The 23,809-nt window shown below is 44.0% G+C and overlaps 1 long non-coding RNA gene across 1 annotated transcript; it reads right to left on the reverse strand.

Moving 5' to 3' along the window:
* Positions 1-7,461: 7,461 nt before the first annotated feature.
* Positions 7,462-15,678, reverse strand: LOC119165740 (uncharacterized). The gene is made up of 4 exons (XR_012885277.1): positions 15,384-15,678; positions 13,291-13,468; positions 10,279-10,420; positions 7,462-7,791 (listed from the first exon to the last, which is right to left on the reverse strand). It is a non-coding gene; the product is annotated as an uncharacterized LOC119165740 (long non-coding RNA).
* Positions 15,679-23,809: the final 8,131 nt, after the last annotated feature.

The raw sequence follows: 23,809 nt of genomic DNA on the forward strand, positions 1-23,809 counted from the left end.
GTGCTAATCTAAAACAAAACAATGTACGCGAGAAACATGTAGATTTGGGGAAAAAATAAAACATACACTAGAGAAAAACAAGCCACCCGCACCTTTTCACGGGGGGAACTCGAGTAAACACGTCGCAGAGTTGGGGTATCGAGAGAACCATGCGTAATTGAATATGGTTTGGGAATGCTTAGTAGTTATTTCGCATTTACTATTCTTATTTTTCGAATGAAGGAGAAGCGTCGCGTTCAGCGAGTGGTGGGACGCTGATGTTGGCTTGCGCCCCACTACTGGTTGAAGGCAGTGGTTGAAGATACTGTTGCTTCCATCGGATCTACTCGAGTCAAGTAAGGCGTCAAAGCAAGCGAAAGTCAAACAATGACCCTCTTGTATGAATTCCGAACGCGCGCTCCGCCGCTTCTACACACCACCCACGTTCGAGGAAGAGCAGTACGGGGAAGAGGTCCGCACCCCCGCTGCTTATGCTCGGCTTGCTGAAAGCTCGAAGTGTCTTATCCTTCAATGGTTCCTGGAGTGACACAGTTGTGCGGGTGTCTCTCTGGGCCGGCACGAGATGCGAGAATGCGCAGTGGGGGTGCAGACAACGCAAGAACACAATGACGGATTCAATGAATGTGCGGAAAGATCGTGCGTGCGTGCGTTAAACCAGTGTACTGGCTTAGCGAGAACATTCACCTAATTTGAAGCAGATACTATTTTATGCAGAAGCATATTGCAGCAGTGGTACGTAAGCTTCTGCGGTCTTAGCACACACCTCTGCACGTCTGCCTCCAATCAACGACGTATGCATCTGAAGTAGACCATAAATCTAATAAAATGGCCAGGACCACGACATCACATACAGCCTGTTCCAAACCCTGTCAAAGCTCTCATCAAAGACCAAACACCCACAATGGCGGCCTAGTGATTATGGGGTTCGGCGGCTATCCGGATGACCCAGGGTCGTATACCGGCCGCGGGGCCCGGGACTCCCTTAGATGGGGGCCCGTTACTAAAAGCCCGTTTGCTTAGATTTTAGACTCACGTTAAAGAAATCCGGCTGGTCAAATTTGTGGGGCCTTCTATTACGGCGTATATCACAGCCGTATTGAAGTTTCAGGACGTAGAACACCGACAATTATTGTTAAATCTGCACTAAATGAATATATCCAAATTGTCTTCATTACTTTAATGCTAATCTTCTTGGAGTTAATTATCCCGTATTCAGCTTCAGAGCTTCTGGGGCACCACACACTGATCGCCGACTGAGGAAAAGGGATATGGGTTAAAAATAAAAATAAAACGTGGCTGAATGAATCGTGCCTTTTCGCGCTTGTCGTTTATTGTGCTAAATTTCAACGACCCTTTAAAACACAACATTTTGGCCACTGGAACAGACGAGGTTACCTCAATCGCCGAAACGCTCCACTTTTGAGTTCGTGATGGCTCATCTGGAGCCAAAGGTAAACAATAAATAATGATATGAATTGAACTACCAGTTTCTCTCAACTGGTTGCGGAGATTATGATGGTGTGGCACGATTTATTGATGTCATGCAGGCTTTCCCATGTCACATCCTTCACACAACATTTGTACGAGCCATGTGAACACTAGCGCGCAGAACATTTAGTGCATAGACCCTTCTTGTCACTGCTGCTATCGAAAGATATCGAGTCAGCTGTGACCGTTCATCACGGCAGACAAGGCATCATTAAACGTCACCGGCCAAGTCCCAGCTGTTTGCACTGCAAAGTCGTATACTTGAAAACAGGTTGAGACCTAAAGCACAGCGCTATCACTCGAACGCTGTACATAGACCTGCATGTACTTTTCAGCTGACCTAGGTGTATTTTCTCTTGTTATTTTTAGTCTTTCATAACACCGCGGCAACTTTCTGTGTCAGCGTTGTTGCCAGACGCGTCACCGTGCGATAAATTAACGGGCTGCGTTTATGAGAGCGGATGTAGATAGTACGCCTTGCGCTATGAGAGTGAAAAAAAAAGTAGTAAAACCTGTGCAGAACAGCACCTGGAGTGTCTGGTGTCACGCGCACATTGCGCACGTTTTTCGTCGCATGATAACCAAGGTTCATGAAACCTGAGCACGGGGCAGTTTCAGCAAATTGCCGATGAACTTTGGGGAATGGTTATGCAATTTGGGGGCAAAAGATTCCTGTTTTGCCAATGGAAGCCCATCCGCTTAAATACGACGTGCGCTTATACACGTGTATTGTTCGCTTATTTTAAATTCCCTCACCTTAAGCCTTGCTTCTGTCCTGAGTGTGAGATTGAGTCTGTAACCATGCAGGTAATTCAGTTGTTAAAGCGAAGCCTCAGATTTCACATCACACGAAAATGGACCGCCGCCATCGGCGTCCTGCGGTGTCTGCGTCAACACGAGTAATGCAAAAAATCAAGTGATGTCACTACGACATCACATACAGTGACATCAAATTACAATGACGTCACACGACACCGTAAATGGTCATTGGCCAAAAATGGGTGGATCACGGAAGTAGTAAAGAATCACGTGAAGTGCAGAAAGTTTTCTGAGGGGGGCGAGGACGGGTCTGTACATCCACCGAGAAAGAAAAGAAGATGGCTTCGAGTGTGCCACTAGTGTAACGTGCCGGCATATATTTATTACGTGTCATGCATCTCCTGCACAAAGTTTTCTGTGCAAAAGTTTGTTCATTTACACTTCAGACTGGTTTTAGTGGTTGATTGGGCGTGTTGGTACGACATATTGGAAGGAAACAGCGCGAAAGGCGAGAGACCAAACAAAGAAGGACACATACACAGCGCTGACTTCCAACTAAAGTTTATTCTTCAAAGCACGCATACATACAACGCATTGGAACGGAAAAAAGAGAAACAAAAGTTATAGATAAAGATAAATGAAAATTGAACATGATAAAGTCATTATCAAATCGTGTTGAATCTTCCTTTTTCTGAGAGGGCAATGAGAAAGCTGCTTTTCTGTGAAACGTTTTATTGTCGTGCGAAGGGATTTTTCGCTAAAGTTGGGTCATCATCAAGTGCTGCTGGCGGAATCAGACAATACTTTTTTGGTATTCAAGGAACATCTATACGAACTTGAAACAATTGACAGCCAACCGTAGCACCGCCGTTCTTCACTTTGTAGTCGACAGTGATTGCCGTTGGTGCGCGCTGAAATAGATGGCAAAAACTGAGATATAAAAAAAATTCCAGAAGCCCGTTTCACAGTTTCTTTGTGTTGGTGAGCTCTTCAAGTAATTGGCGCCATTCACCTACGCTAGTAATACTTTTTAAACCTTGATGCTCCACATTACGTATGTAAAATTTCAGAAAATTTGATCTCTCTATGTCAAACAAACATTTAGTGTTGAGTAACTAATATTGGCCTCAGGTTTTGTTTTTATCTGGTTTGTAAGCAGGGCACGCATGCTTCTGTATACACTGAAAATGACAGCGCTGTTTCCTGAAATGGCCATAACTAAATGGTATACGACGCATATTTTCATAGAACATCTGCACCATGTTTTGATGATGCGCTGTTCAGCTATTTTCGATATCTAACAAAGTCGTTCAATGTTCTTTGTTTCAAATAATTTGTGCCTTTCATAATGGGAGAAACAAGAATTAGTTAGCCTTAGGTTCTAGTTAACCTTATGTTCTTCCTTATGAGTAAAACCCAATTGCAAGTTTTAACCTGTCCCGGTGAGCCGTCGTAGCCAGTGAAGCCCTGGAATAGGATCCCACCCGACATAACAATGAACAACGAAAATTTGAGAAAAAAAATTTATCCCTGTCTAGTCTCTCTATCTTCAACCAGGTGTTTTAATGTGGGAATAACAACTTCGAAATACGCCACTTATGCCAATAACAGCCTGTATTGTTGGGTGCAGCCGTGCGCTGGTGGACTCCCGAATTTCGGTCGAGGGAACCGGGCACTCGTTGTTCCACAACTGTCCGAGGAACTTCTCCTCGTTTCTGATTCCCCCACAAAGCCTGTATATGCTGCAATAGGGGAACGCGAAAGTTTCTTTCTCTGATAGTTGGAGCTCTTATATAGGACGTTCCGGTAAGGAGGTCACACGACACCCGTGTTCCAGAGAGCTGACGCAAACAGAAGAAATGTTTACAATCCGCTCTTCAGCGCACCCGTGTGTATCACTTGATATACGAACTTATCACGAAATTACTGAGTGAATTATATGATGCCTGCAATCAAATTCAGCGTATGCTCAACAGCATGATTAACTTGTTAATGGCATCGTAAGCTCGACAATGTTTAACACGAGCATACAACGGGCGGTAAAAGAAAGCATGAACAATATCATACCACGAGCCTCCCCGTTGAGGGCGGGAAACTTTCCTTCCATTCTGCTTGGCGACAGTCACTTCCAGTTTTGGTTAACCCACAAGTTTTTTAGCCATCATGAGAGTAAAATTCACTGTCATCTTTCTCCCGATTGTAGCATCTTCGACGGTGACGTCACTAAACCTAAACTTCTGGTCACCTGCAAAGTTTAAATATTTCCACACACAAGCACTGCCCGTTTCGGAAGCCATTCTCCCTTTAGGGATCATCATCATCATCACGCCCACCTCAGGGCAAAAGCCTTTCCCATGATCCGCCAATCAATCTGGTCTTGGGCTTTGTGTTGCCACGTTATACCTGCTAACTTTTTAATCTCATCGGCCCATTTAACTTTCTGTCTCACCTTCGTGCGTTCGCCTTGCCTGAAAATCCAGTAAGTTCCCCATATTGACCAGCGGTTATCCTGCCTACGTGCTACGTGCATAGCTCTTGTCCACTTCTTGTTCTTGATTTCACCTATGATATCCTTAACCACTGGTTTCTTTACTGACCTACTCTCGGTTGCTCTAAGGTTGCTCTAAGGTGTCTAGGTATTAGTAACCACAGAATCGTGGCACTTCCCTTTGTACTTCTTTTTGTACACGATAGATATAATGTACTTACTTGACTGACAGTCTGCTGGCTAACACGTCATGACGTGACGGTGCTGGCAAACACCCGAGCCTGTCAGCGCGTACAACGAAATGTGTAAGGAGCATTGCCTCTTAAATGTGCTGCCCCTGCCACAGTTCTCGCTATGCAGGGTCCAAGCTATCACTCTCAGGCATATACAAACAAGCATCTACCCGAACCCGGCAGCACTGCCCACACTATACTCCGAATGGTTTTCGGGGTACAAAGTCTGAGTCCGACTACGCATAACCACCGCACACCTATGTGGTGGTTAGGCGGACTTCGAGCATGTCCTGGTGGGCTTTCCCCAAATATAAAATTAAGCCCCTTGAGGCCCAGAACTTGTCCTCTGAAATCAGCCGTCCAGGGGCTCGCGTGAAGGATGTCAGGGTTAACTTGACGATTCTGAGTGGACCTAGCCAGGTGACAAAAAGCTTACTCGCGTCTATTGTGGACCAAATAAGACTGTTTCGCTCACTCACTCACTTACTTCGATCGGTGGCTTCCTTATGCAGCGTATGATTGGTTGATTGATATGTGAGATTTAACGTCCAAAACCACCGTATGGTTGTGAGAGACGCCGTAATGGAGGGCTCCGGAAATTTGCACCACCTGGGTTTCTTTAACGTGCACCTAAATCAGAGCACACGAGCCTACAGCGTTTTCGCCACCATAGAAAATGCAGCTGCCGCTGCCGGGATTCAATCCGGCGACCTGCGGGTCAGCAGCCAAGTGCCTGATACACTATACCACCACGGCGAGGCTATGCTGCGTACAAATACGTATGTATGTAGTGACCGGCAACTGAACTTTTTGTATTTCATGTACGGTTTCTCTTTATCGTCCGCGTGCTGTTTCTTGGAAACCAGCGTGTAAGGGATAACAACCAGACGAGGTAACTGCGGGATCCTTCCAGACAAGGCTGCTACTTTTTGCTATACTTTGCGTCAGTTTGGCTACTTTTGTAGGAGGTTGACGACCGAAAAAAATGTCTCGGTTGCTAGTCTAATCTTTTGTTACTTTCTTGTTCGCGCGATTTGAAGCAAATGACCGATATCTCGTCGTGGTGTCCCAGCCGGTGGAACTATAGTAGGCGGTGTCAAAATATGGCGTGTAACACGTGTTTCTGTCTACCAAACTTAATTTCGCGCTTTCGTAAAACAAAATGACAGACCTTTGAATATGTGGCATTGACTGGAGCTAAAGCTCTTCGATGGGTCGTCACAAGTCACACCATATATGACTGACTTTACACCTCAATTGGAAGTGAATTAGACAATGGAATGAGAATGCGCTTTGCATCTACGATGTACTGCGCTCATCGACACTGGACTTCGGATAGCAGCGGTGAACTGTCTCGTATTTCTCAGCACGAGGTACGGACTCGGGAATGTTAACTCCCTAGACTCTCTCTTCACGCGAGAAACTATTGTTAAAGTGGATACAGTATACGCTACGATAAAAAAAAAACTCTGATTCTGAGCATCGATATGTAATACTTTTTTTATTATTGCCGCAATGCCGATACTTTCAGTTCTTTTAAATTCTCGCAATACGTGCGAATAGATTGCCATTTCTTTATTGTCACCACAAACATCTTCATCCTGCTCAAATTACTGATGAATTCCGGCCGTCATGCTTTGTTCTCCGTATGCAGTGATAAGTTCTTAGTGTGCTTAATCCCATTTATACCAAGACGGTTCTTGCACTTAGCCACCCAAGTAAAAACGTCCCTGTAGCATTCAGACAGGCATGGCTAAGTTTGACAATTTTTCCTTCGTTCAGTCAGTTCAAAATGTTTTTGGAGCTACTTTGTCTTGCTTCTTGACTTTTTTCTGCCATTTTCATGAGTCACGAGTTATAAATTTTCTCGATAATCCCCTAATTCGCATGACATGATTCCAAAGCACTCACTGTTACATTCCAAGAAAGAAAATAAGGGAATGCTTTGATTTGAGTTGGCTTCAGTACTTAAATTTATTTGCGTAACTAAATATCTAGATATCCTGAAATCAGCCAGCTCCATATTTGAATAAAGAATAAAAAATTAGGCCTAAAATGCATGCAGAGTTTCTCATGTTAATTTCGTTTCGACAGAAGAAAAAAAAGTATTGACAATGGTCCTAGAACGTGGCACGTCGTACAATCGTCGAACACGGTAGTGTGTCGAGCAAAGGGATCCTCTGCAGCAATAAGCAGCCTAATGAAGTTAAATGATCGCTGGTTGTTCGCTAAGGAAGCCTGCACGATTGTGCAAGCTAAGTTTCAAGTCATTTCAAGAAACCCGCGGTGTGTCACGTGTCACTGAAGTTGTCGTGTACAAATGTACACATCATGATTGAAAGGTGGAGATGCGCTATAGTTACCCGTGTGACATATAGACCCCTTATCGGCGGCCGCCTCTCCTTGATATCAAATATTGTGGATCAAAGTTTCACACGAAATTTTATGCAACGGTAACTTTCTTTGTTGAGACTATTTAGAAACACACTCTCCTGAAGGATGCTGAGTGGTTTATTTTTGTCTAGTTCAAAGTCGAGATGCACGCGAATGCGACAGTTCAAGTGGATGACATGAAAGTCAAGGCATGTCCATATGCGACGACGAAATGAAGCAAGCAATGAGTTTGTTTCGCATGGCACTTATAACTGATTGCTAAGCCATGCGTCAAGTTTTTGCTCATTCCTCCAAACCAACAGCCTTCTCCTGCATGCCTCCGACTAGTTTCTGTTTACCGCGTCTTATCTCCACTTTAAATGACTGACAACCCACGGTTTTATTACCGTTAGTCACTTCAAATCGCATGGTAAACTTCGTTGGGGCAATCTGAAAGAAAGATAAAATGGTATGAACATTCATTTCAGCACAAAGATGCCAATAGCAACAAGGCCAAGCAAAAAACCAGGCTAAGAAAAAGAAGTGCTCTTGCATTCTATGCAACAGAAAAGTGATAGCTGAATACCACAACAAAGAATTTTAAAACATGTTATTTGGCCCCTACTTCGCAAGCTTATTTATTAGAACTTCATTGGTAGTGTTGTGAAAGGAAACCACGTCACAACATAGCTGTCATGGTCGAGCTTTTCTGTGTGTCGCAGATAAACCTCTCATCATCGTGAAACGATGTGTGGCGTGTTCATCCTCTTCAACGTGCCCCCACCATCGTCCTCGTCTTTCTCTTTTGGTTCGCTCCCACAACACGTACACAGATTTGTCCGTCGTGCCCTGATGATCGAGAGAACAAATACCGAGGGAAAGAAGGAAAGAAAGAGAAAGAGATAACGGTATTTTCGGTGAAAAAAATTGCTTGGCAAGACAAGATTTCAACCCCCCTACCCCCCAAAAAATCTGATTGCGCCCAAAATAATGGATGGGCTAATCAGGCACTCTGGCAGAGCATAGTAAAGTTTTTTTATATAGTAGTATAGCAAGGGGGCAAAAAAATTTTGATAGTGAGGGGAAATATGTGGGGGTGAGGAGGAAGGAAAGGAAATGTGGAAGGCAGAAAGTAAAGCACAGCATAAAAATGGTGAAGGGAGAAACACAGAAAGTGAAAAAAAGAAGGACAGCGGGAAAGAGAGATAATAAAAATACACAAAGAAATTGAGCAAGAGAAGGACATAAAATGAAAGAAAAAGTGAGAAATAGACAGAGATAAAGAAGGAGAGGGATGTTAAGATGAAGGCGAGTAGAAAGCGCACGTCATAAAATGAAATAGAGGAATAAAGAGATGATTCCAATAAAACTATGACAAAAAATAGAGCAAGCATAACCCTGTATGGTACAACACAACAAAGGGTGAGAAAGAGAGAGATGAGAGGGTGAAAACCTAGCGAAGACTGACCAGTTAGGTTACTACCAGATCTGCGGTGGCACAGCCAAGCGAGCTGCGATAATCTTTCTTTTGTTGTAATTCTTTTATGTCTATCTGGCACATGGTGAGTTCCTTGTCCGAGTTTCATTCTGTCATTTTGCTCTTCAAACAAAACTATGTCATTACAGGCTCTCTTTCAAGACATTGCGGCAATACATTTGCTTTTTTAAACAATTATTGATTGATTAATTGATTGATTGATTGATTGATTGATTGATTGATATGTGGGGTTTAACGTCCCAAAACGACCATATGATTATGAGAAACGCCATAGTGGGGAACTCCGGAAATTTCGACCACCTGGGGTTCTTTAACGTGCACCCAAATCTGAGCACACGGGCCTACAACATTTCCGCCTCCATCGGAAATGCAGCCGCCGCAGCCGGGATTCGATCCCGCGACCTGCGGGTCAGGAGACTAGTACTTTAGCCACTAGACCACCACGGTGGGGCGGCAACTCTGTCTGAGGCACTTCCACTGTTCCCCCAGATTATACCATTGCAACTTTTTTTTTGGTTATTCATGAATACATGATAACGTAGTTTAAAGAATGTATGTGTTCCATATAAAAAATATGTGGTTCGGCGTTCCAAGGCTAAGACATGCCTTTGAGGCACATCGTGATAGTATTATGTGAGATTTTACGTCCAAAGGCCATGATATGATTATGAGAGACGCGGAAATGGAGGGCTCCTTGAATTTCGACCATCTGGTGTTCTGTAACATGCACTGACATTGCAAAGCACACGGACGTCTAACATTTCGCCTCCATGGAAACGCGAATGCCATAGCCGGGATCGGACCCGTAACCTTCAGATCAGCAGCCTAGCACTTTTACCCCTGCTCTGTCGCACCGGGCAAGAGAAAAATCGTACGAAAGGCATCCCATATTAGGAAAACCCGGGGACCTTGTATCGACACATATGTATTTATAACTACTCGGAAGTTCTCGCTTCTATAGCTAGCTGCGAAATACAGCTTTGGTTTAGTTTCTTCCTGAGCTGACTATTCGTACAGTGCAGATAGCACATGAACGTCACCGTGGTAGAAAGCGCACCCGTACAACAATATGGGTTCTCGAATTATGTATATAATACGTTTGTGAATTTAAGAGTTTAACTGCTTTTATAGCAGAGGAAAGTAAAACTCTGAAAGATTGTTTGCTCATAAATATCGTCGTGTATCTGTGCAGTCATGCTCGTTATATATTTTTTTTCTGAGAAAAACAAGTAACTGTAAAGGTTATCTGCTTACGAATGGTGGGATGAGTTTGCGCATTTACGCTTTTAATCATTTGCATCACTCAAAAAACATGGAACGTTATACCGTTACCACCTCACGAAAATGTTATAGGTAAGTGCATTTACACCTGCTATCATTTGTATAACAGGAAAACTAAGAATCAGCTCACAAAAAAAATGATACAGTTATGCACTTACTCCTATGATCATTTGCATAGCCGGAAGTATTGGGAATTGTATTACTGGAGTCTCTTCGAAGGCAGGAACTGGACAACGGTTCCCCCACATTCTCGCTAAGGCTTGTTCCTGTTTGGTTGTTCCTTCACAGAGCTTATATGTGCTGAAAAGAATCGTTGTAGATAGGTGTCACCAGGGCAACATACGCTATATTCTAGATCGCTGATCGCGGTTACAAGCACGATCGTCCACTTTTAAAGGTATGCAAACCGCTATATTTTCAAACATGAATGATTTCGCACATGTTTTCTTGCACTGTCTTGGGTATCGTACACTTGCACTGCTTATTAGGATTCTGCTGTTGCAGTATTTAGCGCACTAGCGTGAAAGAGCTCGTTTCGCAGAAATTCTGGCGTCACTGTCAGCGTCGGTGTCGCGTTGGTGTCGGTGTCGGCGTGGGCATAGTTGTGAGTTAACAATCAAGAAATGTGTAAATAACTTAAAAAATGCGGATCGAGCTTAAGCCGTCTGTGTGGAAAACAGCTGTATCACCACAGAGAGACAACATTGGTTGAAGCTTGGTAGGAAAAGCACACTATATGAATGTCCTGTGCGGACGGAGTCTCAGCGTAGAGTCGTGCCGGGCTTCAAAAGATGTAAGTTGAGCCGGGTGGCTATTTACGGGTGGCTATTTTAAAAGCCCGCCCATTACAAAGAGCTCAGAAATACTTATTCATCATCAACAGCAGAACCATCCACAAAGTGAACAGCCGTGTATAGGTTCACGTGTTGCCCTATGAACGCTTAGTGGCCGCTTCATAGATTCACAAGATCAGTAAATATGGCCTATAGTCGGTACTCAACATCTCGGCTTAAAGTAGGCGTTCAATGATGCTTACAATGGTCACTGTTACGAGAACAGTTGTTCCTTTCTTGACAACATGGTTGAGACCTACACCATGGACCGAAGCAGCCTAGCAGTTCGGAAGGCAACACACACGAGGTCCGATAGCGCCATTGCGATCCACTCTTGAATGCGAACCTAAAGCGTCCTTCATTTTTTTAAACTGATCATAGAGGACGTGGCAGCGTTCTCGGCGAATCAGTCCCATTCGACAACAGCGCTGTTGTCGAATGTTGTATCCAAACCTCTTGACGCTTGTCACGATTGACGCCATGTTGCATCCAAACATCCACATACGTACGTTGATACAGATGTGGATGTTTGACATGAGGGCGGGAACTTTGTGTTTCTAGCTCTTTCATATTTGCTCCAGCTTTTTTGTGACGGGGCGAAAATTGCATTTAGAAAGATTATGTGTTAAAGTAAAATCGTAGAATGCTTGTCAGCGTCCTATATTCTCATGCACTAATCATCTACAACCTTTAATGGAGTATTCAGCATTTGGCGTGGTAAACAAGTTTAATCGACTGTTTTGTGGCAGATCAAAAGGCAGCGCACTTATTCTGACTACAAATAGAGTAAATTTATTCTCACTTGTGCAGTCTATATCAGGGTATCTATGCATCGACAAAATTTGCGTGGAACGGGCCGCGTGTTTATGAAAAAAAACTACTTAGGCAGATAAACTGGCGACTGCATTAGCTATGCTATCAAGCTTGCTCGAGTGTTGAACAATCACAATACCAAATGTTCACGTGAAAAAGAGTGTGTAAACAAAACCTGCCAATTCGTCGCTCAACTTGCAAATCGCAACTCAAAAGGAGAAAGGTGCAAACAAACGAAGTGTTCCTGTTCATGTGCATGTACTTCATTATTTTGGAGAAAAGTGGATTAGCTGCTAGTAAGTAATCATCAGCAAGTATGAGAAATTTCTCACTATACATCACTTGTATAACCATTATTTGAGCAAGTGGGATGCTTAAGTTGTTTGTAGCAGGAGCCAAGCTCGAAAGTGTGATATACTTTGACTGTATGTTTGGTTTCTGGCAAACAGACTTTTCAAGTTTGAGAAACAATTATGACTCCTGTTGTCGTTACTGCATTGCTGTTAGCTTACTGTGGTCACACCAAAGCTTTCAAACTGCTTTGGCAAGAGTGCGGGGACTTCTATAGTGTGAACCAGCTATGAATCCTCTATAATCTGGGTCACTCAATAGAGTGGCAATAACAATTAAGACGTGCATGTTTTGTTTTAAACAATTACAGAGAAAACTCTTATGAGATCACAACAACAGCCGACTTACGTGGTGTAGTTGTCCAATGTTACCTGTGTTCTTAGCCACTATCGAGCGAAATAAAAAGAAAAAGGCAGCTTCTACAAAGTCGCACGAAACTACATTTCAAGTAGAGCTGTTGAACACCTACCCTTTCCTGGATTGGCTGGGCTTTTATCCTCCAATCTCTCTATTCCCCATCCTTTCCTGCTGTATGCGATGCATGGCTATGCTTGTTGGCTTTTTCTTTCTTTGTCCGTTTATTTGCATTTATTTCTTTTATTTCTAATTTTATTCAAAGCATTTCCCTTCTTTATTTCCATCATCTCTTTGTTTTTTCTGTCCTTCTCTCTTTGTGTCTGTTAGTTCATTTTTTGTCTTTTTTATTTGTACTGCCATACTCTTTCCCCTCCTTGGTTTTCTCCTCCTCAGCGTTACTTCCCTTTCCCAGCTCATTACGATGCTATACTGTACAGTGCTACGCTCTGCTAGCCTGGCCGGATAGCCGATTTGTTAAGACGCTTGCCCTCGAATCTCTCCTCGCCAAAAAGAACACCAGAGTACCAGGAGACCCCAACTTCTGTTGATGCTTGCCACTTCGTAATATTGCACCCACATGATTACTTCTCTAATTCCATTCACAGTTTGTGGAACTTGAACAAATAAACTATCATAATTTTCCTTCGTGCACTTTCACAACATTTCACAATCGCATGAATTAGACTTTAGCATATGTGGTACAATCAGTGCGACTAGTGGCGATACATGCGGGAGCTTGGCGTCCTTTCAGATGTCATAAACACTTCTGCTGCGTAAATGACGTGTCAAAAAGGTGTTTCACAGAAAGTGTCATACCAACTGCCGTATCCAAGTAAGCAGGGAACTTTGATACCACTCTTTTTCCTCAATGTTAGTTTCAGTTTTGGTTTGTTTCCTAGTGGTTTTGTCAGTGTGAGCGTAAACCTGGCAGTCGTGAGTTGAGAAATGCTTGCGTCTGTGATGATGATATTGCTCACCCGGAAAGTCTGTAGTTCTGCAGGAAACAAGTAATAAAAAAGGAGTTATTAATGAAAAATAATCATGAAATTACACAACAGAAGCACTGTTTACATATCCGGAACATGATGGCATTAATCTGTGAGTAGCCAAACCAAGTGTATTCACATTTACAGTACTGTAGTACATATCACTATATTCAAACATGATGCAGTTAATTGTCTCTTTGAAAACACGTCCAAAGAAAACTATTCTGGTTTGCCGACAGACTGCACAACACATGCTGTTTCTGTGGGAACGGAAATACAATGCGTTGTCACCTACTTGACATACATTATACGAGCTTTGTGCATTAAGACCGCGCGAACTAACTGAAGTACTTCCATGTAAACCGGATGAATTTCTATGTATACTGGCACAGAATACACACAAGGTTAGAGTTCACGGGGTGGGAACGTTGTTTAACTTCCCTTCGTTGCTGGCTCGTCTCATCGACAGAACGCAACAAACGTTACACAAGGCCCCGCATATATGAGTATTACAAGATCATCAGCTTTGTTTTCAATAAGCGAGATTCGCTCGGTCAAGCCAGGAATCTCTAACCTCGTTCATGTTTTGTTGTTGCAATAGATGCGTAATTTATTCGTCGGCGGATGCAACTAAGTGGCCCGCGTATTAATGCTGCAACAAGGGTATGGAAATTTCAGGAATGTTTTTCATGTCGCAGTGAGTTTTTGTGTAATACCTATGAGCGATAAAACGACCCCCGCGTTACAAATATATATATTCTTTGTTGTGTACTTGTCATTTGTATCGTTCAGTATTGCCTGCATAAGTATGTACTAATACGTTTCAATGGTGCGCCTTATTGTTACATTGGTGATGTTCTCGTATATGTATTTAATTTGTTTTATTGATTCTGCTAAGCTTGCTACCGCACTGTATACCTTGATTTTTTTTTTTGCTTCCCTCCCACTGTAATGCCACTAGGCGCTGTAGGTTCGACATTAAATAATGAAAATACATAATTAATTATTCAAAGGCATAATACGAGTCTACCTTCTGGTCTAATATGCGATTGCACAACAACAACCTTCAAGTGCGAAAAAAAGGAACAATTTGTTGTAGCCCCATAACATTCATAACGATACTTTTCAAATTTTGCTCTCGCAAATGTCACCATGAAATCCTAATTGTTAGTGGATGTGAAGTCCAAAGATTTGGAAACTTCAGCTTCTCTTTTCTGGTTAGCTCTAAAATTTTGGACACTTCTGCTTTTCGCTTCTGGATAGCTATAATATATTCTTAAGTGCTTTTCTGGTGGTTTCCCAAAATGTGGACAGTAATGTTTGCTGAAGCCTGCCTTATGTCAGTATGGAAACTTTGTGATGCAGTGCGATTCATCTTAAGCGACAAGGTGTGACGTAGGCCTTAGCAGCCGCCATCAAAATTTATGCTGCCACGGTGTGTTTGTACGAGTACCTCAAGGTGACTTGATGACCTGTGTAATTTCTTTCTTCCATTGTCTCCCTTGTGAAGTGTCTATCAGAGCAAGATCGTTGTTCTTGGTGTTCTCAATAAGAAATTTTAATATTGCAACAATACCTCAATTCACCTTAAGGTACCGTCAGGGGGTCATATAGCGGTTTGCTTGAAACGCGACGTGCCCGCCGATTTCATTGATTCCTGTTTACATTTCCTATAATGGTGTTTCGCGTGCTATGGACACGCAGCCCTTTCAGGTTTCACCCTAGTTCTCAGTGACTGCGTGTTTCTGATTGAAAAGCATTCATCAAGTAGTTCCCTCCATTATAAATAAACAAAACTGTCCAAACATCACCGTTTTCCTCACTGGCACTTCACTTGGTTCGTCCGATGACAGACAACATGAACAGCGTCCACACCATTAAAATTCCTGCTTCTTGAAGATTAACAGAAAAAGAACTCTTTACCTGAGCACTCTTTTATCACGGGTCTCTGTGTCCACGCCCCGACCAGCAGTAAGCGCGCGAGGCATATATAAAACAATTCAGCATACATATCTCCAATGCTAACTTCAAGTTAGTGGTTGCTCTGTCAAGGTGCCGGTTATTCAAGGAAATGTTCGGCGCATCAGAGAACAGGCATTGCAGGCGACATAAAGATGTTTTTCATGAAGCAATGTATGCAATGGCTGAGGTTCACCTCTACTTCTGTCAAATTTAGTTTACTGAAAGCGCGACTCGCAGCTTCAATGTCATTTGAATTGAAAAGAGGCACAGTTAGTGGCCTTTTTTTTCTATTTATTGCTGACGCTTTCACAGCTGTTCGCTGCAATGCTACTGGGAACTAGGCATTGTTCTTTGTGGATAACACGCTACAATAAAGCGACAGTGAAAACTATTGCGCAATGAAATGTGGAATAAAAAAAACAATCGACTTGATATTTCCTGCTGACAATGAACTTGATAGCCATCGAAATCCCCGCTTCGCATTTTCACCTGCGTATACTTCACGGTGGTACAGTGATTGCGGTGCTCATGGTAATAAGGGCTGCAGCGCGAGCACGAAGGTGCTAGAAGAAACGTGAAATGAAAGGCGAGGCAAGGAAAGCAAAGAGGACAACACGAGCGCTCTTTGCTTTCCCTGCCTCGCCTTTCGTTTCACGTTTCTTCTAGTACCTTCGTGCTCGCGCTGCAGCCCTTATTACCATGAATTCAAACCAACTAGCCCAAATAGCCGTTCTTCTTCCATTACTCTGCTCGCCTGGTGACCCACGATCCAGGCCTCGGCGCTCACATTTCGGTGAAGGCAACATGCAAGAGACTTTTTGAACTCTGTGACATCCGTGCACGTTAACAAACGCCAGATGGTCGAAATTTCGGGACCCGTACACTCGTGTTTCGTGGGTTATGTTGACTCACCATACATTTAAAAGTGAGGAATCGTAGTTCCTGAGGGGAGGTGTGGGGGCGCTTTCCGCGAGATAGAAATAAAAGCTCATTTTACGGGCGAAGCTCTTTAGGGTGTGGGTTGTTCCCTTGCAATATGCTGCAGTAGGCATTTGTAATTAGTTTTAAGAATTCCTCACTAGATGGCGTTGTGTGCATACGTCCTTGGAAATAATCACCAGATGGTGCTAGTGGTTTTGGTATAGTGTAAGATTGAAGAGGATAGATAGCGTTGTTATATTAGGAAATTGGCAGCATATCTAAGGAGGGAATAGTCATGAGTGAGGTGAAGCATCTATTCGTCGGTCCGATGCGTGCTCTAGGGTGATAGGAGTGGATGGGCGGACGAACAGACAGACAGGTGACTAACGGACGGACAGACGCTTCGCCCTACTCATCATCAATGACTACGTGAATATGCTGTGAATTTTTTTAAACAGTTCTCGGCAATCCATGATGTCACCCTAAGGGGAAAGAGCTGCTTATTCTAGGAGTCCTTTGGCTTTGACTGCCTTCTTGACCCTGGTGGCCAATGGTCACTGGACTTTCAGATCTTCGATTGTACGAGTATTCTCCAGCATTTCGGTTGGGTGGTTTTCCTATGTTTTTCGTGTTGTTGCCTATCGCTGTTTGCATGATTGTAGTCAAAATTGTGCCGAGGTGTGCATTACGGTGGAAGTTGCAGAGGGGGAGGGCGGATAAGAGATTGCACATCAACACCTTATGAGCGTGTGCGAGGTTTCGTTTAGATTTCAACAGTAACTTTATTTTTAAGCATTCCCACCCTAAAGAGCACACTCTCGTGCTTTGTTTATGTATCATCAACATCTTCAGGATCACCCATTTTGTATATCGACTTTAAAAGACTAACATCCAGCGGTATCCCCTTCGTTGGTCACTCGAAACTCCACAGTTAGCCTCGTTGGAACCAACTGTGAGAAAACGGAGAAAATCAGAAGAAAAAGAAGCGTTCATTTCATGGCACAGTTAAGGGACAATGTTGAGCAAAAACGACTTCGTAGTAGAAGTTCTCCAGTTGGAATTTTCGGGGGCCTAAAATATGCATGCCTAATGTTCTTCATAAATGTTGGTCGCGTCATTTTTATTTATCCCGAGATTCCACGGGTGAAGAAAACTAGTTGTACGCATAGTTACGAACTTTAGTTAACAATGTATAAACTTAGCATTATTTAAGAAAGGAATGTCAAGCTTTTCACTTAGTGAAAAAAAATGTTGTATTTTGTTGAAAAAAAACATGTGCTTGTTTTTTATCTTTGTTTTAGTTATTACTTCTCATGACATGGAACTGATGAAGGGGAGGGGGATGTCGTCTAGTTGTAGAATTCGCCTTAATTGTCGTACATATAATCTCAGTACGACAAACTAATCTTTTGTTACTTTCAACAGAACGTTTACACAATGTAAGTATCTATATTGTTTTCATGCATCCTTGATCGAGAAATAGGACAGAAAGAAGTGTTCCTTTGAGGCACTGCTAAAAACATGGCTGATCCCTTTGTCACAGGAATCGGTATATAAAAAAAACGTGCCTTCACAAAAGTAGGTGAGCTTTTATTGTGCATTGTCTTGCGACAATGGCGAAGGAGTGAAAGCTATACCAACAAATAATAGGGAGTTTCAGAATAGCGCACCGCGAGCCCTTGCGGTGGTGTCGCTGCGCATGCTTCGTAACGCGAGTCCCCGTTCGAAAATCGGAAATAGCGGGAGGCGTGTGCGGCCGGCATGCGGCCCGCAAACGCTGGTGTCGAGGCTGTGTGCAGTTTCCGTGCATTTGAGTTTGCGGGGCAGCTAAAGTCCCTAGATTGTTCTCTAAGAGTGGCAAACATTCTGAAACTCATATGGTGCCCGCTATACCCGCAACGCTCGCAGCGCCTGCAAACGTTATTCTAGAACTTCCTAACAATGCCGTACAATGAACGGCAAGCAGCTCCAAACACACAACGCTCTGTTCAATAAGATATTGCCACGTTCGTTCTTCAAGTTTTCTTATCACCCCGTACTGTATCTTATCACCCGGTACTGCTGCAACTGTATAGAGACTATTGAACATCTCTTGTGCCACTGTGCCCAATTTGATGAAGATCGCCGGACTCTCCAGTGTGCCTTAAATAGACTCGATGACCGGCCATTTAATGAAGCAAAGATCTTAGGAGCCTGGTCGCGCAGCACATCAGCACAGAAAGCCACACGAGCCCTCCTGAGATACTTGTCAGCAACTTCATTGAGGGACCGCCTGTGAAACTCGGCATTGTGTGTGTGATGTGACATGTGTCTATCCTTCTCTCTCTCTTTTACTCCCCTCTCCCCTTCCCCATGTGTAGGGTAGCAAACTGGACGCATAGTCTAGTTAACCTCCCTACCTTTCCTACATTCCTTTTCTCTCTCTATCTCTCTTATCACCCCGTTATGCTGTATATGCGATTCTCACCGCAAACCGCGCCAACAGTGTTAGAGAAGCTTCAGGACTGCAGTAGATAATTTAGTTGAGATTAGGCCCACTTCGTGAACATTTCAGATTATTCAGGAACCTACGTCGCCCCTAGCGATAACGCTAGAATGTTCGATGGCACCCCGCCGCGGTGGTCTAGTGGCTAAGGTACTCGGCTGCTGACCTGCAGGTCGCGGGTTCGTATCCCCGCTTCGGCGGGTGCATTTCCGATGGAGGCGGAAATGTTGTAGGCTCGTGTGCTCAGATTTGGGTTCACGTTAAAGAACCCCAGGTGGTCGAAATTTCCGGAGTCCTCCACTACGGCGTCTCTCGTAATCATATGGTGGTTTTGGGACGTTAAACCCCACATATCAATCAATCAATCTCAGGCACCCATTCCTCACTCCTTACAGTGCACACTCCAGGCCACTTTGTCATCTGCTATTTTCACGACAAGTTACACTCTTGAAGAATTATCCTCGCTCCTAACGAAACTCCATGTTAATAAAAAAGGACATCGCCACATACCATGAACCGTGGCCAATGATTCATCCAATCTTTGAACCGTCCTTCCTTCGCATGCTCACTTTAACCCTCGGGTCTTCTCCCAGTTCGTTGTTGACTGCCAGTGTAAAGTTAACGGTCATTGTCTTCCCGACGATCGCGTCCGTGACGTTAATGTTGCTCAGCTCCACGTCTTTCACAGCTGCGTTATAAGCCTCGTTCCCCTCAATATGACAGAGGAGCATCGCATCGGACAGCTAGTGACGTACTTGTACGAACACTGACAATCCACTACAAGACGCATCGCACTGATTTGCAAAAAAAAAAGGGGGGGGGGGGTTCTGCCGGTCCGAGTTGAGACGCGGGCCGTAACCTACGAGGTTTGAAACCATCGTTAAATCTAGCGCAATAAAACCCCAAAAAGGCACACACGTGCACAGCGCTGTTCCTGTGTTTTCCGCTACATTTATTGATGCTATTCTACCAACTCACCGAGCATGATTCTCTCGTGTGAGATTGGAAAGGGTGGCCTCCGTGCATCTTTCGTTATAATCCGACAACACATGACGGCAGGGTAAGGGCATGTTCGGGAGAGAATGCGTTTCATGTAAATGACAACGCACCGCATTTCCTGTGCGTGCTTTCTAATGCGATGCGCTACAGTCGCATTCGTGCACACACAGCTATAGAGGACAGACGCAGAGCGCCAAGTGCTTTAGTTTCACACGCCATAACCATGACATTGTTATGAACCACCCGCCACTGTGGTGTTGAGGATAAATTTCAACCACTTAAAGTGCTCCTAAATTTAGGCACGCGTATGTTCTGACACACAGTTCCCATGAACCGAGTGTTGTCACGTTATGTGGTGCTTTGCAACGCGATCAAAAATTATCGGAGGCGCCCACTGCAAAATTACTCAGTTAAAGTTCGAACTATTCACAGATTCAACTCTCAACAGGGAGACAACTATAGGGGTAATTACGAAGTTGTTAGGATTGTAAATGTAATTAATTGGTCATGATTATTGGCTGGTAATAAAGCTCAAAGCTAACACAAGCATGAGTGAAGTAACCACCTAAGAAATCGTTCGTATCATCTGTTGCTTTGTGTTTTCTCTTAGCGCATATGAGAAAATAAACTAAATAAGAAATTAAAATAATGTTCTGGCAACGGTAATATTGTCCCAATAATGCTCAAAGATTACATGATATTTACCTGAGCCCGATTCAAGCGTAAGATTCTGCAGCCACACCCCAACTAAACTAAAGTAAGGGTGGCCGTGTTAAAAAGCAAAATCACGTTGAACATGTTTTCTCTGTTTCATATAGATACACAGTAGTGCCCAATCTTTTCAACACCAACTCTGCTAAACTACTTCAGCCAGTGGTATCATGATTCATTAAACCACTTCATCGTCTTGATGAAACAATACGAGTCAAGGTGGTTACTTTTGCATAACACTACAACATTTTTCACCGCGGTGTCGTTGTAACTTTTGCAGCTCACGGGAACGTGTGTCACGCATACCGCGAGTATGCATTACGCAGATCCACTGCAACTTGCTACCATAGTAACTGCCATGCTGACGTAATCAGATGAAAGAGTATTTGCGTCGTGCAAATGTGCGATGTCTGACGACAGCGGCGTCTCGTGTGAGCCAACCTATTACATAGTTTTAGTGTTGCGATGGCGAAATAAGCACTTACTGGCGTTCTTTCATGGCACTCCACTTGACCCAAAAACGGTGGCGAAACAGCTGAAAGCGAAAAAAGATGTGCCATCAGAACAGCAGGCTGAGCTCGTTGTGGAGTACAGTATACCGCCAAGAAGGAAACATTGGAGAGACAGAGATAAAGATGAGGGAAAGGCAGATGAATTGACCAAAGAAGACTCCGGTTTGCTACCCTTTGTTTGGGAACTGAAAAAGAGCGTAAAAGATGAAAGGGAAGAATACTTAAGGACAATAGGAAAAAAAATGTAGTGACGGGAGCACTGTCCGAACACTGTATACAAAGCGACGTTGTCCACGAAGTCACAGTTTGTCTCTAAGGCCGGCTGCTTGCAGGAACCACAGCAACGCCCTTATAGAGCAGCTCGTGATGCAGATCGGAAAGCCAGGGGCCCCATGATCTGGTTCTTTGTCAGGGGGTGGTTGTCCAGCTGTGCTAGTGCGGTTTACAGGGTTGCTCTTTCGCAGTTAAAGCGGGTTAAGTCACAGAACAGGCACGCTACAGTTTCGCTGCGCCCACATACTTCATATGATGGGATGTCAGACAATCCAATCGTAAATGAATAGGCATGAACGCCACTTCAAGTCACGAGTGAGCTAGCAAGGTAGTGTCACGTTGCTATAGGCTGAGTGGGAGACGTAGCTAGAGGTCAGGGTCCAAAGTATGTTGCCATGCACTTGTGAAAGTCGGTGAATGCCATAAGTCTAACGTTAGACGATGGGCTAGCACAAGAAATCATTTTGCGGCGTCAGATCTTGAGGGCAGAATGGCAACACTGCTGACAATGTCGATGGCGGATCGGGCAGCTCCGTCAGCTTTGTCATTGCCCTGAACGCCACAATCACTAGACAGCCACTGGAATACCAATTTGTGCCCTTCTTCAATGAAACCGTGGAGTATAACCATGAAATACAGAACCTGCATGCTTTTTTCTTCTATTGACTGTGTTTACTTTCCGTGGGGGTCCTTCGAGAACACTATGAAAGTTGGTCACCAGTCCACAAGGCGTCAAAGGCCATTTTATTGAGAAGGCCTTAGGTTCCTCACGAAACGTGAAAACTCATCGGTGTCTCATGTCAGCGGTGTTTTCAAATTCCCATTCATTCATGCATTAATACTGCTAGCCCTCAAGAGGGCTGTTACAGGGCGTAAGGTACAAGTAGGTTTCAGGCAAAATTTGCAACAAAAGGTCACCTTGAAGAGTCGATTACAGCAGCAGCAAAAATACACAAAAGAAATAACAAAATCAGACTAAAGAGTACGAATAAAGAGAAGAATTAGGTACATCGTGCAGCCCACGAGTGAATAAAATAGACAATAGAACAATAAAAAATTATCTGTTACGTCATAAAAAAAAAACTTTCATTTTCATGATGCGCACGCGTGCATCCCGTTCTTATTTCGCACAAGAACCATGCAAATTTAACACTTTTTGCCATGCTTAAACCTTGTTCCTAATTGAAATCGGGGCCAAACTTCCTGCTTGTCACTGCCCCCTAATCCGAATGACAAAATCCTGAAAGGAAAAAGAGCGGCCATAAATATTCTCCTGTGAAATAGCTGCAAGACACGAAGGCGAACAGCTCATTGGCAGTGAATGAAAGCGCAAGCCAAGCTCTCAAAACCATTCCGGACGAGCGCCAGAGGGAGCTCTGCCTCCCTAAAGCAGCCCGGAGGGAACGAAAACACCCCCTCCCTCTCATACTCTCCGCTTCTGCTTCCAGATTACATGCACGCAAATGTCCAAGACAGTGGCTGAGGCAATGTCAGTCGTCATATAGCTTGAATGGTGAATCATCATACGTATAACCTAATTGTTCTTAGTTTTGATTGATTGACATGAGAGGTTTAACGTCCCAAAACCACCATATGATTCTGAAAGACGCCGTAGTGGAGGACTCCGGAAATTTCTACCACCTGGGGTTCCTTTAACGTGCACCCAAATCTGAGCACACGGCCATACAACGTTTCCGCCTCCGTCGTAAGTGCAGCCATCGCAGCCGGGATACGATCCCGCGACCTAAATGTTCTTGCTTTGGACCCCACCGATGGTAAAAGTGTTTTTAGTCTGCTTTAATCAGTTTCATTTATGTGATAAATATTGAGCCAGAGTTAAAAAGTTGGCAGTGACATAGCTTGGCTACGCCAGGATATACGTAACGTTGGCAACGAACGAACGAACGGACAGCCGGACGGACGCGCGGATTGATGGATGGACGAACGATCGGATGAAAGTACGGATGGACGGACAAGGCTATGCAGTAGGAGTCACGACCATTGTGCTCATAGCAGCGTCTGTGAGCATTGTAGCGTCTGTGACGTCACGCGTTTGACGGAAGTGAGCCCACGATCCCTGCTACGTCATCCTGCCACAGCACGGCATGTACGCTGAAGGGCAACCGGTGATGAAAAGGGCGCGTTCTAAAATGACGAAACAAAGGAGGATGGGTGAGGTGCGCTACACCTGGCGAGCATCGGAGGAAGCGCGTCCTATATGGGAGCCCTGTCTGCTTCCGTATTGTAGGTGAATGTTGTGCCATCTGGAACACAGCTGGTGCAACGGAAGAGAGAACCGGGTGAGAGAGTGCACGAAGAGAAAGACATGACGTCAACATGCCACATGTTGCCACCTGTGGCAAGGAGGGCCTCATACTGTAGTGGATAGCATTCTATCGTTTTCAAAAGCCTATTGACCGTAGTTAGAATTAGGGCATCGCGGGACCTCTTCCTTGTGGGTGGTCTTCCTACAGATATATAATACA

This window comes from Rhipicephalus microplus, chromosome 8 (genome assembly GCF_043290135.1).
Source record: "Rhipicephalus microplus isolate Deutch F79 chromosome 8, USDA_Rmic, whole genome shotgun sequence".
Lineage (NCBI taxonomy): Eukaryota > Metazoa > Arthropoda > Arachnida > Ixodida > Ixodidae > Rhipicephalus > Rhipicephalus microplus.